We start from the raw sequence: 15,070 nt of genomic DNA on the forward strand, positions 1-15,070 counted from the left end.
GGAAGCCATATTAGAAGAAGGATCACAACTCAGGAGTCAATAGGAAAGAAAACAAGCATTTACAATGCAACGGTTTCGCCTTTGGAGAAGTTAGAGCTATTGGCATTGTAAATGACAAAATTTGTATTTATGTGTTGGTTTTGAAAACAGATAAATAAATGGCATTGTCATTTACATTGCCAATAGCTTAATATCTCGCAAATGTGAGAACTATTGTACCCTACGGACGAGCTCAGCAGACAGCAATTACTACCACCCACACACCCAGAGCCAGCCACACCCAGAGCCCCCCCCCCCCCACACACACACACTGGAGCAGTCACACACACACACTGGGGCAGTCACACACACACACACACACACTAGAGCAGTCACACACACACACACACTGGAGCAGTCACACACACACACACACACACACTGGAGCAGTCACACACACACACACTTGAGCAAGTGGACGGGGGCCTGGCGAGAGCGGGGGCTTCGAGAGAACGCCGGCAGCAGAGGCTAAATGCTGGCTTTGTGCAAGTCGAGGTCTGTTCATCTTGAAATGCCGCCAAGTTCTTCAATGAAGGCGTCACAAGGTCAGCGCCGCCGTGACGTCACCGGTACAGTAGGAGAACCAGGGAAGCGGGCCCACTCCAGCCCGGAGGTATGAGCCTGTGAGCGAGATTGAAGAATAGGGACGGAAAGCCCCCACTGCAGCAGTGAAGCTGCCGCAGCGGGCGAGGTGCGGACACGGGGCCACGGCAATGAAGACGGGTCGAACGTGAGGGGAGAGAGAAGAGACGGAAGGAGGAGGCCGAGGGAGATAGAAAGGGAAAGAAAATGCAGCGGAGATCGAAAAAAGATTAAAAGAGCGAAATAGCATGAAGAGCGTAATTGTCGCACTAGGGAAGGACTGTTTGGAAGCCTAATGCAGACTGAAAGTTTGCAGGAAGGCGTGATGACCCGGGCCGGCCAGCCAATCACAGCACGGCCCGGGAATGACGTCACGGGGGTGTCCCGGGCCGGCAGCCAATGACAGCGCGGCCCGGGACAAAGGGGCGGGGCTTAAAAAAAGTCCCAGAAACGCCCCCGAATCGCGTTTTCACGTGAAAGCGTGATTGACAGCCTCTGTCTCCCAATGGCTAGCCTCCATTTATGGAGCTAGCCAATGAGAGACAGAGGCGGAACCAAAGTCCATATGTAGGATCATGAGGTTTCGCCGTGGGAGGAGCAACTGCTACGCAGTTGCAACGCCCAGGACGAAACCTAAAAATGACAATTGTGAGCAAACAAAATACAAGAGGTGGCAAACGGTGCATTACAGGAGGAAAAAGTGACGTGTGCAGGTTACAAAAGCGTACAAAGTACAAGTAGAGGTATAGTGCTGCAATATATGGCAGACACTCAAACACAAGAACGAACGTTACGTAGGCAGTGGTGGCATTTGTGCAAGTATCTAAAGCAAACAAAATGTAAGAGGTAGCAAACAGTGTGTTACAAGAGAAAAGTGACGTGTGCATGTTACAAACGAGTACCAAACACAGGTAGAAGCTTAATACTGCAATAAATGACAGAGCACACTGGGAAGGCACTTCCATAGTCATGGAGAAAAGGATTCTCCATAATGAAGGGTCTTCTTTCGGATAATAGAGATAGAGAGGGTGTGAATTTTTTTTAAAAACATTTTTCATAACACTCCTCCTTTTTACCTATATTAGTGAGGCTAAAGAAAATACACCTCCTGCTCTTTGCCAAATATATCTCGCTGGGATCTCACTGCCTTCCAACCTGAAGGATTTACGAAACGGATTTAGCTCCGCCTCCTAAAAAAGCGTTCTATATCACACACAGATAGCTGTACTTTTAGTGAGGTCTCAGTGGCCGTTTACTTCATGTACAATGTTAAAGGCCGTAATCCGCTTGCATTATAATTAAAATAGCTATATCTAAAAGTAATTATGTCAGAAGTGGGATTTGAACCCACGCCTCCAATCGGAGACCAGAACACCCAGCTGGTGGGAAGAGTCAGCTCTTGAGTCTGGCGCCTTAGACCGCTCGGCCATCCTGACAGCTGATTCAAGAGGGTTGGGACAATAGTCTGGAGGCTGGTTGTGACGACACAATACGCCTCTTGTCTGACACTTATCACAACTGGCTCTGCGGCACAGGTATCCCTAACAGACATCAGACCGGCGACAATTGCATCAAAGGGCGAAATGTTTAACAACTGACACCAGCAACTCATCCTTCTAATCACACACCCACCACGAGGCTTTTACAGCCCACACCAGCGCTCAATTATTGCACATGCATTTATGATAAACGCTTCATCCGAGCACCAGATAGCAACGTAATTGTCTAACGTAACGTACCCAACTCTAGACGTGCTTCTGGAGCCGATGTCAGACACTAAAGGCCAAAGAACCGAAGGCTGCAGCTGAATTGGCCCAAACTGCCCTTACTAATTCCAGTACGCCACATCAGACCCCGCAGTTTAACGTTTTGGCACAGACACCAGGAATTTAATATCATTTCACTGACATCACCGCTGAGATATTGCAGCTCAGGCATCTGGATGGAACCCAGGCATTTTGGAATAACATCTGGCACTGACGTCACAGTAAGGGCACCGCCACTGTCGTGTGCCGCTCGAGACATGTATGCCACATGCAATGATACTTGCTGGAAGAGACAACTAGGTTTAAATGTCTCAGGACAGACATCGGAAGCAGATTTGATAGAACAGCCATCAGCAATGCCAGAATCTCCACCTGACAATCACAATTGAGAAGTCTGGAACAGACATCAGGTATTAACTGACCCCCAAACCATATCTGAAGGCACACAGATGAGAGCTGTTTAGAGAAGGGGAGGCCAAATGATGTCCTCAGATCGGTGAGATGCATACTATTACGGGGGGGGAGGGGGTGTCTGTGTGTTATTCAGGTGTACCCGCCCCCACAGACCTCCTCTTCTCCTCGACCTGAGGGGAGCCCAGGGCTGAACTTTCCCTCCCTTTGACCCCAACCCTCGCTTTACAGAACGGAGGAGCAACAGACCTTGAGTCAATCCTCCTCTTCTGCACGTGGTATTCTCAAGGGTCATCTCAAACGGCGCGTGCAGCTGCAGGGTCGCCTTCCACCGCTCGTGCTGGTAGAGTTAGTGACTGGATCCAGATTTGAAGGCGGACCAAGTCCGGATCCCTACCCTTGACTGCTGGGATTCTGAGCAGCGCACACGGGCGCCTAGAAGCCGGCGCTACTCTCCGCAAGAGACTGAGCGAGCGTCACGTGTTATGAAAGGCGTCCTGCTGTTTCCGAAGGGGGAATCCAGCCCTGCAGGCACAGAGAGACAGACGGAAGCAGAGAGATCTGTACCCAGCTGTGGGTGCAGAGGGGTCCATCCAGAGCCAGGGAGGGGTCCATGAGACTGGGCAGAGAGAGAGGTACATGAGTGGAGGCAGCGACTGTGAAATTGACTGCAACCTCCAATTATTGGTTCCTTATGTACGGACAGCAGGGGGCGCTACATAGCCATATACCAAAACATGGGCAAGCGCCATTATGGCAGCCCGGCTAGCTCAGTCGGTAGAGCATGAGACTCTTAATCTCAGGGTCGTGGGTTCGAGCCCCACGTTGGGCGTACATATATTTTATAAATCATATTATTATTTTTTACAAACACTCCTGTTTTATCTATATTAATGGAGGTGACAAAAAAATGCTACAATTTGCGACCTGATAACTCACTCTAGCAGCTGTTTCTTCCACACGGCCCTACAGGCCTGGGAGGGGCCAATGGGAGCAGCCCGGCCTCTACTTGGTATTACCCAGTCACATAGAAACACCTATATTTTCAACGATTATTCCCCCGGGACTACTTCGAAGGGGGGGCTGGGGAAGTAAAGGGCATCCCGCTTTGATCATGATTAAAGTAGAATAAAATGATAATGTGTCAGAAGTGGGATTTGAACCCACGCCTCCAATCGGAGACTAGAACACCCAGCTGGTGGGAAGAGTCAGCTCTTGAGTCTGGCGCCTTAGACCGCTCGGCCATCCTGACAGCTGTAGAAGTACTTACCAGGTGATGTCATTAGACCTCGGCAAATGCCACTTGTGACGGGGAGTATATCCGGGTGTTGTTCAGCTGTACTTCTCATCCACGGTACTTCTCTTATTTCAACCTTGTGAAAGGAGCCGAGAGCTGAATTTCGCACCGTTTTGCCCCTAATCCGTGCATTGCACACCAAGGGACAACAGCCGCAGTCCAACTGCGTCTGCAATCGTCTTCTTCTGATGCACTGGTCTTCTTGGCCAGTTTCAGAAGGTGAATAAAACTGCAGGGATTCCACGAATGACCCCCCCGGCCGCTTGTGACTTGATCCCAGATTTACAACTCGGCTGGGGATTCTACTTCCGACTGCTGCTCTTATGAGCAGGCGCCCCTGCTGTTCCTGGAGGAGGCATCCAGTCCTGCCTGCAGCCGGTATGTTAAGGAAGGCACACAGAGCCAGGCGGAAGAAGCGAGATCTGTACCCAGCGGTGGATCCCCAGAGGGGTCCATCCAGAGCCAGGGGGTGGGTCCAGGAGACTGAGCAAAGAGAGAAAACTCTGTAACCAGCTCCTCCATATCCCCACCCCTTCCTTGTTCCTAACATATGGGATAGCTAGGACGGGACACGTCGGAAGGTAAGGATTTGTGATAGTACGGACAGTAGCGTGTGTGAACTTTCATCTCAAGATGGTGGGTTTGAGCTCCATTTCGTGCACAGCAGTCTGACTTTTTAATGAAGACGGGTCGAACGTGAGGGGAGAGAGATGAGACGGAAGGAGGAGGCCGAGGGAGATAGAAAGGGAAAGAAAATGCAGCGGAGATCGAAAAAAGATTAAAAGAGCGAAATAGCATGAAGAGCGTAATTGTCGCACTAGGGAAGGACTGTTTGGAAGCCTAATGCAGACTGAAAGTTTGCAGGGAGGCGTGATGACCCGGGCCGGCCAGCCAATCACAGCACGGCCCGGGAATGACGTCACGGGGGTGTCCCGGGCCGGCAGCCAATCGCAGCGCGGCCCGGGACAAAGGGGCGGGGCTTAACAAAAGCACCAGAAACGCCCCCGAATCGCGTTTTCAAGAGAAAGCGCGATTGACAGCCTCTGTTTCCCAATGGCTAGCCTCCATTTATGGAGCTAGCCAATTGGAAACAGAGGCTGTCCTAACCTCACTACTAAAAACAAAAGATTTCGACTGGGAGGGGCTTCGCCCCTCGCCAAAAGTCGAAACCTAAAAAATTGCACTGTTTCTGTAATCAAGGCAAACATGTGAGCTGATCAAATCTTTCTGACAGTTGTGTTTCTTAAAATATTTTTCTGTTGATCACACTAGGTATGGCGAGACTTAAAAAGCACATCTCAGGAATATTGTAACATCCAATAAGGGGCCTTAAAACACACATCATGGTACTATACATTAACTTAAGTATATTAACGTTTCAAGAATGACTCATGGAGTTATGTCATGTGTTGTGGAGTACTGGTGATTATCCAAAAGTGGTGAATGGCTTTTATAATAGTATTACTTTTATTCAAAATCACATTTTTTTCCATTCTATTCTAATGCCTTCAGTACCAAAACTCTTGCACCATTCGTACCTGCATCCACTGTGCACTTAACTCCCATTGAAAACTTAGTATTAAGTGAATGACACTGACTATATCAACTTAGGTGACGTACAGTGTATAGTTGGTCACTATGAATACATACTCTTTCAGGCAGAAGGCATGTGTCAGATCCAATTCAGGGGGCAAGGGTCAAGCAGGAGCTACTGGGCCTTACCCACGGGGCAGGGATGGTTTACCTCGGATGCCTGTCCTGCTATGGCTTCACAAACTGGACCACGTACAACCCCTTCACCACTTGACTCTTATAGGTAGCACTCTGGAGCAGTCACATGCTGCTCAGGGAGGTGGTGTATGGAAACTCAGATTATAAATCATCCAGTAGACTAATATGTTTGTCCAGCCCAGTGCTTTATTAGGATAAGAAACGTGCTTTAAGAGACATACTTAAAACTGTGACAGGTGCAATAATATGCACTGCCACTTGTGCTATTGCACCTTGTGGTACTGACTTCCTCTTCTCTCTTTCACATGAGTCAATCCTCTTGTGAATCTAGGCAGGACCGAGTTAGGTTAGTTTTGTGAGACATTAATCAAGGTTCAGGTGCAGGTACTGCTGTTCAATTATGGCTGTACTCAGTTCAGTACAGTGTCCTAGATACAGTCTCAGTGCAATGCAAGTCTCTGTGCGTTTCAGCATTACGCGTCTCTAAATTTCAACTTCTTCTGGGATGAGACGGCATGGTTGGGAGTGGCCCTCGATCTGGGTAGGTCAAAGTCGGATGAAGCAGCCAGAGCACAGCCATGAGTCCTTTGGTGAATGCAGGTAATGGGAGTCAGTGAGGGTTCATAGCAAACACTGCATCCGCTTTTGGGCCACTGGGCAACACATGGGCATCCACTTACACGAGACAGCAGCATGCTAGCTTTCACAGGATGCACTTTGTAAATACTGCAGTGGTGACTGCCATGTACTAAGTCTTGGCTTCGACTATGGGCACAGTTCTTGCCTTCTGTGCAGGTGTCAGCCACAGGAACATCTATGAATTTCAGTGGCTACATTCTTCATAAGCACAGCTCTTGAATTAAGCAGCAAGGTCAAAAGTGACTGTTCCTATTACATAACGGCAAGGTTGGCTGCTTGCCCGCGATTCTCCCTTGGAACCGCACTAAGGAAAGACTGCACCCACCCTCTTCGCACTCGCAAATTGCTCACTCCAGTCTTCTTTCTCCTGGTATAATCTCCACACTAGAGTCTAACAGTTTCTGGCACTCCCTGGACAGTCACACCCCTGCAGCTTGATAGTCTCTTTCACTCTCGCAGTGGGGAGGCTGACTTTCAGATGCTTACATTCAGCAGTACAGCGGTTCCTGCAAGTAAAGGCTGCAAGTGATGTGCGTCTCCTCTAGGAAATTGGCTGTCACACAGGCACCAGCTGTGGTTGGACTGCAGTCCTCAGACTACGCTGCAGAATACTCCCTTCCTTGGTGAAAGGACTTGGAGCAACAAGGATGTAAGTAGCTCCAACTTTTTTGCAGTCAAGGCAGGTAAGGACTGTGGATTCTCTGTCTGCAATCTCAAAACAGGTTTGAGGGTTCTTCTGTCAAGTGTCCTCTCTAGGCAGTTCTAAAGACACAGCCTTTGTGCAGAGTGATGCTCTTCACAGCACGGTAGTCTCCAGCATGGAGACAAAACAGAGGCCCAAAGAAGAGTTACGTTTCTGCAACTGACTTTCACCAGTAAACACACAACAGTGATCAGAATGCTGGCCTCACCTAAAAGATCTCTCTCAGCCTAAACAACAAAGACAAGAGTCCCACTCCTATCATCTATTAAATGGCAGTACCACAGGAACACTAATAAGCAGCTCCGCTCAGCAGGACCTGCTTAAGTGAATTTCTAAAGGAGCCTTATCTCCTTGCTCCATTTTCAGAAATTACAGCAAGACTCTTCCATGGTCTGGGAAAACACCCCTCTACATCTTGTGCACAGGAGCTGGCTAGGGGCTTCCAAAATGGGACCCAGAGGCCTCCATTACTCAAACTCATTCATGCACATACTGTATGTACTACACAAGCCACAAACACCCAAAATCCACCTGGAATTTTAGTACTAGTATCTAGGTTACACATTGATGCAGAACTTTATACAAGTGGTCCCCGGAACACAGATAAAAGGTCTGGTCACGACTGTGGATTCACAAAACACGATATGCTGCTGTAACACTGTACATGCTAAACCCATGACAGGGGTGGTAGTCCCCGGTCAGCAAAATGAGGGCACGCTTAGTGCACCATTCCAGGTCACAACAACATTCCAGGACTTCATTAAAGTTAGGGATATGGTTAGGCCTCAGCAGAGATTATAGAAGCCAAAAAGCAAAACCTAAAACCGGGATGCAAGATAGTCACAGTCGGGCACTCAGAACATGGTAACATGACTGCACACCTCGCAGGGAACATTTCCCATCCAAAAACCTGTTAAGGCAATATTATTTTTTTCCTAAAATTAATATGGCTTACCTTAAGATTTGTTTCACTACATATGTTTATTTGGCTCATGTAAATATGCTATTTTGTGGATACTAACCATTACATAGTTGTGTCTTTTTTAAAATATGTCTTATTAATGCTTTGGAATATTCACTTCATCATTACAAAGAGATAAGGGGAAGAAGGACACAGCTGGGTGTGAATTATACTCAACAATTCATCAGAATAAATATCCATGCCGACATTACAGAGAACAAGCATTTGCAATGCAATAGGTCTCGCAGCATTAAAGTTTGAGTTACTGGCATTGTAATTTGCAATTGGTATACAAACATTGTTTGTGAATGGTTAGCTGTTGCTTAAGCTAAGCTAAATTGGCAGTAATATAGATTGCTAGTCTTGCTTGTTATAAGCATGCTGATTTAAAGCGCTCGGATATCTGCGGGTAAAGTTTGTGCTATATAAAAGTGAAAACAAATAAATAAGCAAGGTAATAGCCAGAAAATTACAAATAGTGAGTGTATGGGTACTGGGGTTGTGGGGTGTTGATCTCCTAAAAAAAATTAAAATATGGCAAAAAGGTGCATTTTAAAGCAATTTTGTGAATTTTAAGGGGTATACAGAATCTTGAAAAGTGAGAGGGAGTACTGTGGAGAGCCAACCAACAAACAGTAGAAAGGAACAATCGGCTGCAGGCTGAGGAAAGACTGGATAAGATCCTCGATGGTGAATATACACAAACGCACACACACACACACAGATAAACAAATGGGGACACACAGTCCGAATGCACTCCCGCAGACAGGCGCACAACTAGGCAGACAGAAAGAAATACACAAACGCACGTAGGAGGCATGTACAGTCGAACACATGGACAAACACACACCAGACACCCGCAATACCTCACACCCAATGTGGCAGGCTAGAACTGTCTCCTCTTAATGGTCCCCTCGAAGTTCGGCGAAGTTTGATAAGAATCAGTCAATGGGGGGGTGGGGATAGGGCAGGATGAGGGGGCAAGGGCACAAGCCGGGGGCAGTGTCGATCACACCGAGGAACACATGCCACAGGAGGTGTGAGGGTCCATCACACTTACTCACACATGCCAGCAGGGGGTGTTAGGCCAGTGATACGGGGGTGGGGGAAGAGGGCAGGGTCCATCAGGCTCGATCACGTACACAGGTCAGGAGCGGGTCACCAGGGCCGACGCGTAGAAGGCGGAAAAGCAGAACACCCTGTTCTCCATTATCGTGGCTGTGCTAGGACTGCTCTCTGTCGAGGATCACAGAGGAGTACGGGGCCAGCCGGAAAGAGGCGGCTAGTTAAACAAGCGCTTTGACACCTTCGGGTAAAGTCTGCGCTATATAAAAACACATTAAATGCATAAAAAAAATTAAAAAGAGACAGCAGCCACCGCAGCAACCAGCGAGCACGGAAGAAAAAAAAAACTAGCGTTACAAGTATTACAAGTGGTAATTGAAGTCCCATTACAAAATAAAATCACATCTTAAAATTCGGCAACAAAAGAAAGTAAACTCGTAGACTAATTGGGAGGGTGTAGCCCGGGATTGTAGTCAATAATAGTGAGCAGTGTGAATAATGGTGGTGTGACTAGGGGGGTAGCACAGGATATCCAAGTTGAAGGTTTTAGTGACCAATATCGTAGCTCGCATACGGCTGGGGGCACCTTGCGGATTGGTAAGGAACGTGAAGAGTTAGCTCCGTGGGGGCTTCCGTAGAGAGAGTTCGTGAGGTAGAGTCCGCAATGTAATTAGAGGAGGTGCTAGTGCCAGCCGGGCTAAGCCTAAGTGAGCGTGATCACTATAGGAGCGAAGTAAAAGGTGAGGGGCAAGGAGCATTGCTCTCTGGAATGAGCGTGCAGAACAGTTCCCAAGGTGTACCGGGGTGAAGTTAAAAGCCTGCTGTAAAAGATGGCAAAAGAGGACAGCGTGAATTAAGACGGTTGAGGTCCAAGCGTTACTTTCTGGTATGCGCGTGCAGAGAAATTCCAAATGTGAGTATTTAACCTTTCTGCATTACATGTATGTGATAGTCAACCCCTGGCCTTCGAGCAATGGTGAGCTGACAGAATCTAAATAAGCATTTGCTTTATGAGTAACACACATGCCCAGATTTTGAGGCACAAAGACAGAATACATCCTAGGCATGCATTAAACGCAGGTACTTGCAATAAGTTTTTCTCTGCTCCCACAACAGGAAACCGAAACCTTACATGGGGCGGGACTTTCGCCTTCGGAAGCCCGCGCATGCGCCCACGGATGGCCAGAGAAGCAGTGCTGGTGACGCGGGGCTCCCATGCCTGAGGGAGAGCCCGGCGGAGTCTGCAGAAGTCCAGAATGCCGGTAAGTGGGTCTTAGTTGGAGGGGGGTGCACTTGAGTGTGTGTGCGCGCGCTTGTGTGTGTATGTGTGCGGCGGCGGCGGGGGTCTCTGTATGTGTGTGTGCGCGTGCGTGTGTGTAGGTGAGCTCGTGTGTGTGTGTGTGTGTCTCTGTTTCTGCGCATGCGTGCAGGGGGAAGTGTGGCTGTGTGGTACAGCTTTCCAGGAGAGGAGACAGAAGCTGGCCACAGCGAGCGCGTTCGCGTGGCCTGCTCAATTCCGAGCGCGCGGCCAGCTCCTGTCTCCTCTCCTGGAAAGAAGACTCGCTGACTATAGGTCTCTGGCGAGACCGCGCTTCGCGCTACTAACGCGTACGAGACCTAAAAACATTGATTGAATAAGAACATCTATACATAATTCATATCGTAGTGGATGTAAAAACTACTAGCGCATATATGTCTAATAACTAACTGGATGGATGTAGTGCAAATAATACCCCAAAAGATACATCGCAATTCAATAAAACCTATATACAAATCATCATATTCTTAAAGTGTTGAAAGCACGTGTTAAACCTCTAAAGTGCTTAGGACATGCAAATACATAATCTTTATTGCATAAAATATTTCTAAAATATCATAAGGGCTCCACAACAACCTTAAACAGCCAGTGGTCGAACCTCAGGCCTTCAGGTGGAATTTTACCCAGATCTCAGCTTTTATCCCTGGAATCAATTCTCTGCTGCCACTTGCCATTATGTTTCTATAGATTATCTGGAATGTCGGAGTCCAGACTTGTGTGAAATTGACTAATCGTACAATCCTAAATCCCCGACACCAACTCCAGTGCCCAAAAACACAGACAGGAACAATGGTTTTCCTATGCAAAATAATCACGAATTTGCAAATATTTAAATGAGTTCATATGATTTAGGTCAAATCTGGTGAGAAACTCCTCAAATTATGCTAGAGTTTGACCATGGAAGAAATCTAATTTCAGAAGCCTCTCCCACCTTAACAAGCAGGCATCCTGATATATGTCTGGCCATAGTGAGTTCCTCTGTAAGGGAGTATACCAGTTAAGTCTGCCTCTTCAAGCCTTTTTTTCCGCCAGGTAGCCAAGTTCTTGAAGGCTGCCCCTAGCACCTTAAAACTGGCTTTTTTATAATAGCTAGGTTCCACTAATTTTAATAAACAACCCTTGGCATCTTACCCAGTTAGCAGCTCATAAATTGAAGCTGCGTACTCTGCGGATCCTTCTCCCCATCATTTCTTCCTAAGAGAGGTCACATAGTGAAAAGCGGCAGCAAGCTGGTACAGTTTGAGGTTAGGTAGAGCCCATTCCCCTCTCTTCCTGGGTAAAGACGGATACCTAAACGCCCTCCCTGTTTTACAGTACGACCAGATAAATCTGGAGTTCATAGCGTTCATTATTTTAAACCAAGAGTTTTCAAACTCAAGAGGAATAACACGAAAACGATATAGGCCCTTCAGCAAAAATTGCATTTTAACAATATTGCAGCGACCCGCAATTGACAGATGGCAGATTATTCCATTAGCTTTACCGATAAACCGTGTAACATTGGTCTTCATATTCTGATCAAGTTTTGCTCTAATACTAATCCCCAGATATACCGCCTGCTCAACCACCCGCGCATCCTGAGTTGTAATTCACCTGTTTACCACCAGTTGCCTTTTATTACTATGAAGCCAGGAGCCTAAAAACTCATCCAACTTGCCAGCTTCTTCCTCTATTGCCCGTAAAGCCGCATCCGGATTTGCGGTTACTGCTGCAATATGATCTGCGTAGGCTAGAATTTCTGTCCCCAAACCTTGTCCCCTACTGGTGGTATGGATGGATTTGCTTCTAGTTTACAAACAAAATGGTTGATATATAGCACGAAGAGCAAGAGGGAGGGGAGGAAACAGGGGTATCCTTGCTTAGTTCCTCTCTCAATATAAATTGGCCCAGATTGCCCCCCCCCCCCATCATTTGCAGCTGAGCCACAGGTTTACGATATATTGCCTGCACTGCCTTAATGTAACACATACCAAGTCCGAACGAGCCTATGACTTTCCACAGATACTCCAAGTTAACCCCGTGGAATGTTTTTTCTGCACTCAACAGGGCCACCGCCATGGGCTCGTTCGCAACACCAGTTGATTCAAAAAGCGTTATAACCCCGGGCAAATATGGTTCGTGGTATCCCTCCGGGGGTAAAGCCATGTTAATTTGTAGAGATCAATTTAGCAATAATGTATCCCTGACGACCGGCTAAAATTTTAAAGTATAACTTTACATCGCTGTTTTTTAAGGTTATTGGCTGATATGATCTTGGATCGTGTGGGGCCTTCCCTTACTTTATCAAAACAATAATGTTGGCAGAAGACCAAGAATCTGGGGCCCTCTGACCCTTCTGCACTTGGAAAAAAAAGCTTCAACATTTCAGAAAGTAGTACAATGTAAAAGACCTTCTAAAAAGCCAGAGATTTGGTCAGTTCCACCAGCTTACCCATGGGCAGTTCTTGAAGAGCTGCCTGTATTTCATCTACCGGAAAATAAGCCCCCAAACAGTCCGGATCTTACGGAGTGATCTTGTCCGATACCACAAGATTCAGAAATTGCCCAATAATCTCATCCTCTACCGAAGCCTGGGCTTGATGTAGTTTTTCATAATATCCCCAAAAAAAGTCTTGGATATCTTCGGGATCCGAGACTAGGCCACCAAGGTCCTTCTTTATTTCACTCATTGCCTGCAGGCCACATTCAGACATGTACATACTGCTAGAAGATGCCCCAACAACTCATTGAATTGGTAACAATCTTGCCTTCTGGCAAGAATTTTCCTTAGTCTTTTAGCAGTAATTTCATTAAGTGCAGTTTTAGCTACTGCTATCTACTGTTGAGCTGACGAAGGGTAAGTCTAGGAAATTATTATTGACAAAACAAGCTGAGCTTCCGCTTTGCTAAGGTTTTGATATAGTTATTTTATAAGTGATTGACTGCTTCTGATGGCCAAGGATGAAACTGAGGAATTCCACCGGAACTCCTGCTTTAAAGATGTTCCAGACTACCCCAATTGGGGCACTTCCTCCGTTTATGTTTAAAAACTCTGAGATCCACGGACTCATGTGTTCGATATAAGCTGGATCGGACATGAGACCTATCTCAAAGGATGAACTCTGGATACTCCTTGCGAGCCTTTCCAGGGTCAGTTCGATTACTAGAGGGTTGTTGTCAGACATAAGTCATAGGATAGCTCTATTTGGCACTGCTTTAGTAAATCTGGTGTCAAATAAGTATAATCAAGCCGAGCAAGAGCGCCATGGGCAGGCGAATAATAGATATAACCAGGATCTGGTGCTTTTAGTTTGATCCAGGCATCCAGAAAGGCCTATCTCTTTCATACCAGGTTTGCGACCTGAATAGATGCAGTTTTTATCCCAAAGAGTGCCCCCAGATCCATTGAAATTGATATCCCCACATAGTATATAGGGAGCAAGCCAGACTGCAAGCTCCACAGATAAAATAAATCCAAGATACCTGGATCGTCCAAACGTGGGTCATACAATGAATGAACATTGGGCAAAAGACCCTGTTTTATTCCGACACACTGTTACTACCCATTTGCCGTGTTTATCTGCAGAGCTGCAGCTAAAATCGCATAACTTAATGATCCAGGGCTCCCCCATATGCAGAACTTTTCCTGGAGAAAAGGCCCTGCCTCTCCGCTCCTTGTACTGGGGTGTGCCCAGAGCTCGGGAAGAGCTGGCTCTACAGCTATGCTACACGTTCACCATTTTGCTTCCGTCGCATATTTGTGGCTCAATGTATAATCATTAGTGTAAATATACATTATTTCTGATAATTGCCTGCTTCGTACAAAGTGCATGAATGCAGGAATAGCAGCTCTTCACCCTCTAAATAGTGAGTGGCTTGGATGTTTTGTTTTGTTTTCTTCACAAGACCAATGAGGTGGTGGCAAAGAAAGCGGACTGGAGCCGGTAAAGTTAATGGTCCTTGAGACGTGCTGTCTGTCTTGCTCAAGGTAGACCGGCCCTATATCCTGGAGAGCTTAACTACAGCCGGAAGAGATTAGAGCGGCCAACAGCCCATAACATGGGGCGGAAGATTTAAATTGAGAGAGCTGATGAGAGGCCTCAAGATCACAATCATCAACCATGCTGGAAGTTTATAGATTAAAAAGGGTCTGCCAGCTATAATACCAAATATGGTAGTACATTAGGATATCTGGATTCCTTGGCAGTACAGCTGAAGGCATCCTCACCACTGGTCCCTGTTGTTTGAGGGGCAAACCTGCATACCTCCCACCCTACTAATTTCAGTCTTCTTGCATCCATTTCCACTGTGCCACCACAATTCCAGTAACTCAGTACAGTTCACCAGCTACCAAAACATCTGCAGTCACTAACTCGTAATCTTATCAAGACTGCATCAATTCCCTCATCAAGGTTGCAAATGCATGTGGGCCAGCAGAATCACCTGCAGAGCCATGTGCTCATGATTAGCTTAGCAGCCAAACCAGGCAGAACAGTCAACAACACATTCAACATAGAAACTCTAAAGGTCATACATTAAACCCTCCCTAAACCAAACAGGCTTTGAGACAAGAGATCCT

General features: G+C 46.9%; 1 protein-coding gene and 3 non-coding genes across 5 annotated transcripts in view; 1 reads left to right on the top strand and 3 right to left on the bottom strand.

The window, feature by feature from the left end:
- The window catches only part of MAD1L1 (mitotic arrest deficient 1 like 1), a 2,576,418-nt gene that overhangs the window by 1,535,387 nt on the left and 1,025,961 nt on the right, over window positions 1-15,070 (bottom strand). The gene's annotated exons all lie outside the window — the stretch shown is intronic.
- TRNAL-CAA (transfer RNA leucine (anticodon CAA)) lies at window positions 1,948-2,057 on the bottom strand. The gene is made up of 2 exons: window positions 2,020-2,057; window positions 1,948-1,993 (listed from the first exon to the last, which is right to left on the bottom strand). It is a non-coding gene; the product is annotated as a tRNA-Leu (tRNA).
- TRNAK-CUU (transfer RNA lysine (anticodon CUU)) lies at window positions 3,558-3,630 on the top strand. Its single transcript has one exon. It is a non-coding gene; the product is annotated as a tRNA-Lys (tRNA).
- Window positions 3,941-4,050, bottom strand: TRNAL-CAA (transfer RNA leucine (anticodon CAA)). Its single transcript has 2 exons — window positions 4,013-4,050; window positions 3,941-3,986 (listed from the first exon to the last, which is right to left on the bottom strand). It is a non-coding gene; the product is annotated as a tRNA-Leu (tRNA).

Source organism: Lissotriton helveticus, chromosome 10 (genome assembly GCF_964261635.1).
Source record: "Lissotriton helveticus chromosome 10, aLisHel1.1, whole genome shotgun sequence".
NCBI lineage: Eukaryota > Metazoa > Chordata > Amphibia > Caudata > Salamandridae > Lissotriton > Lissotriton helveticus.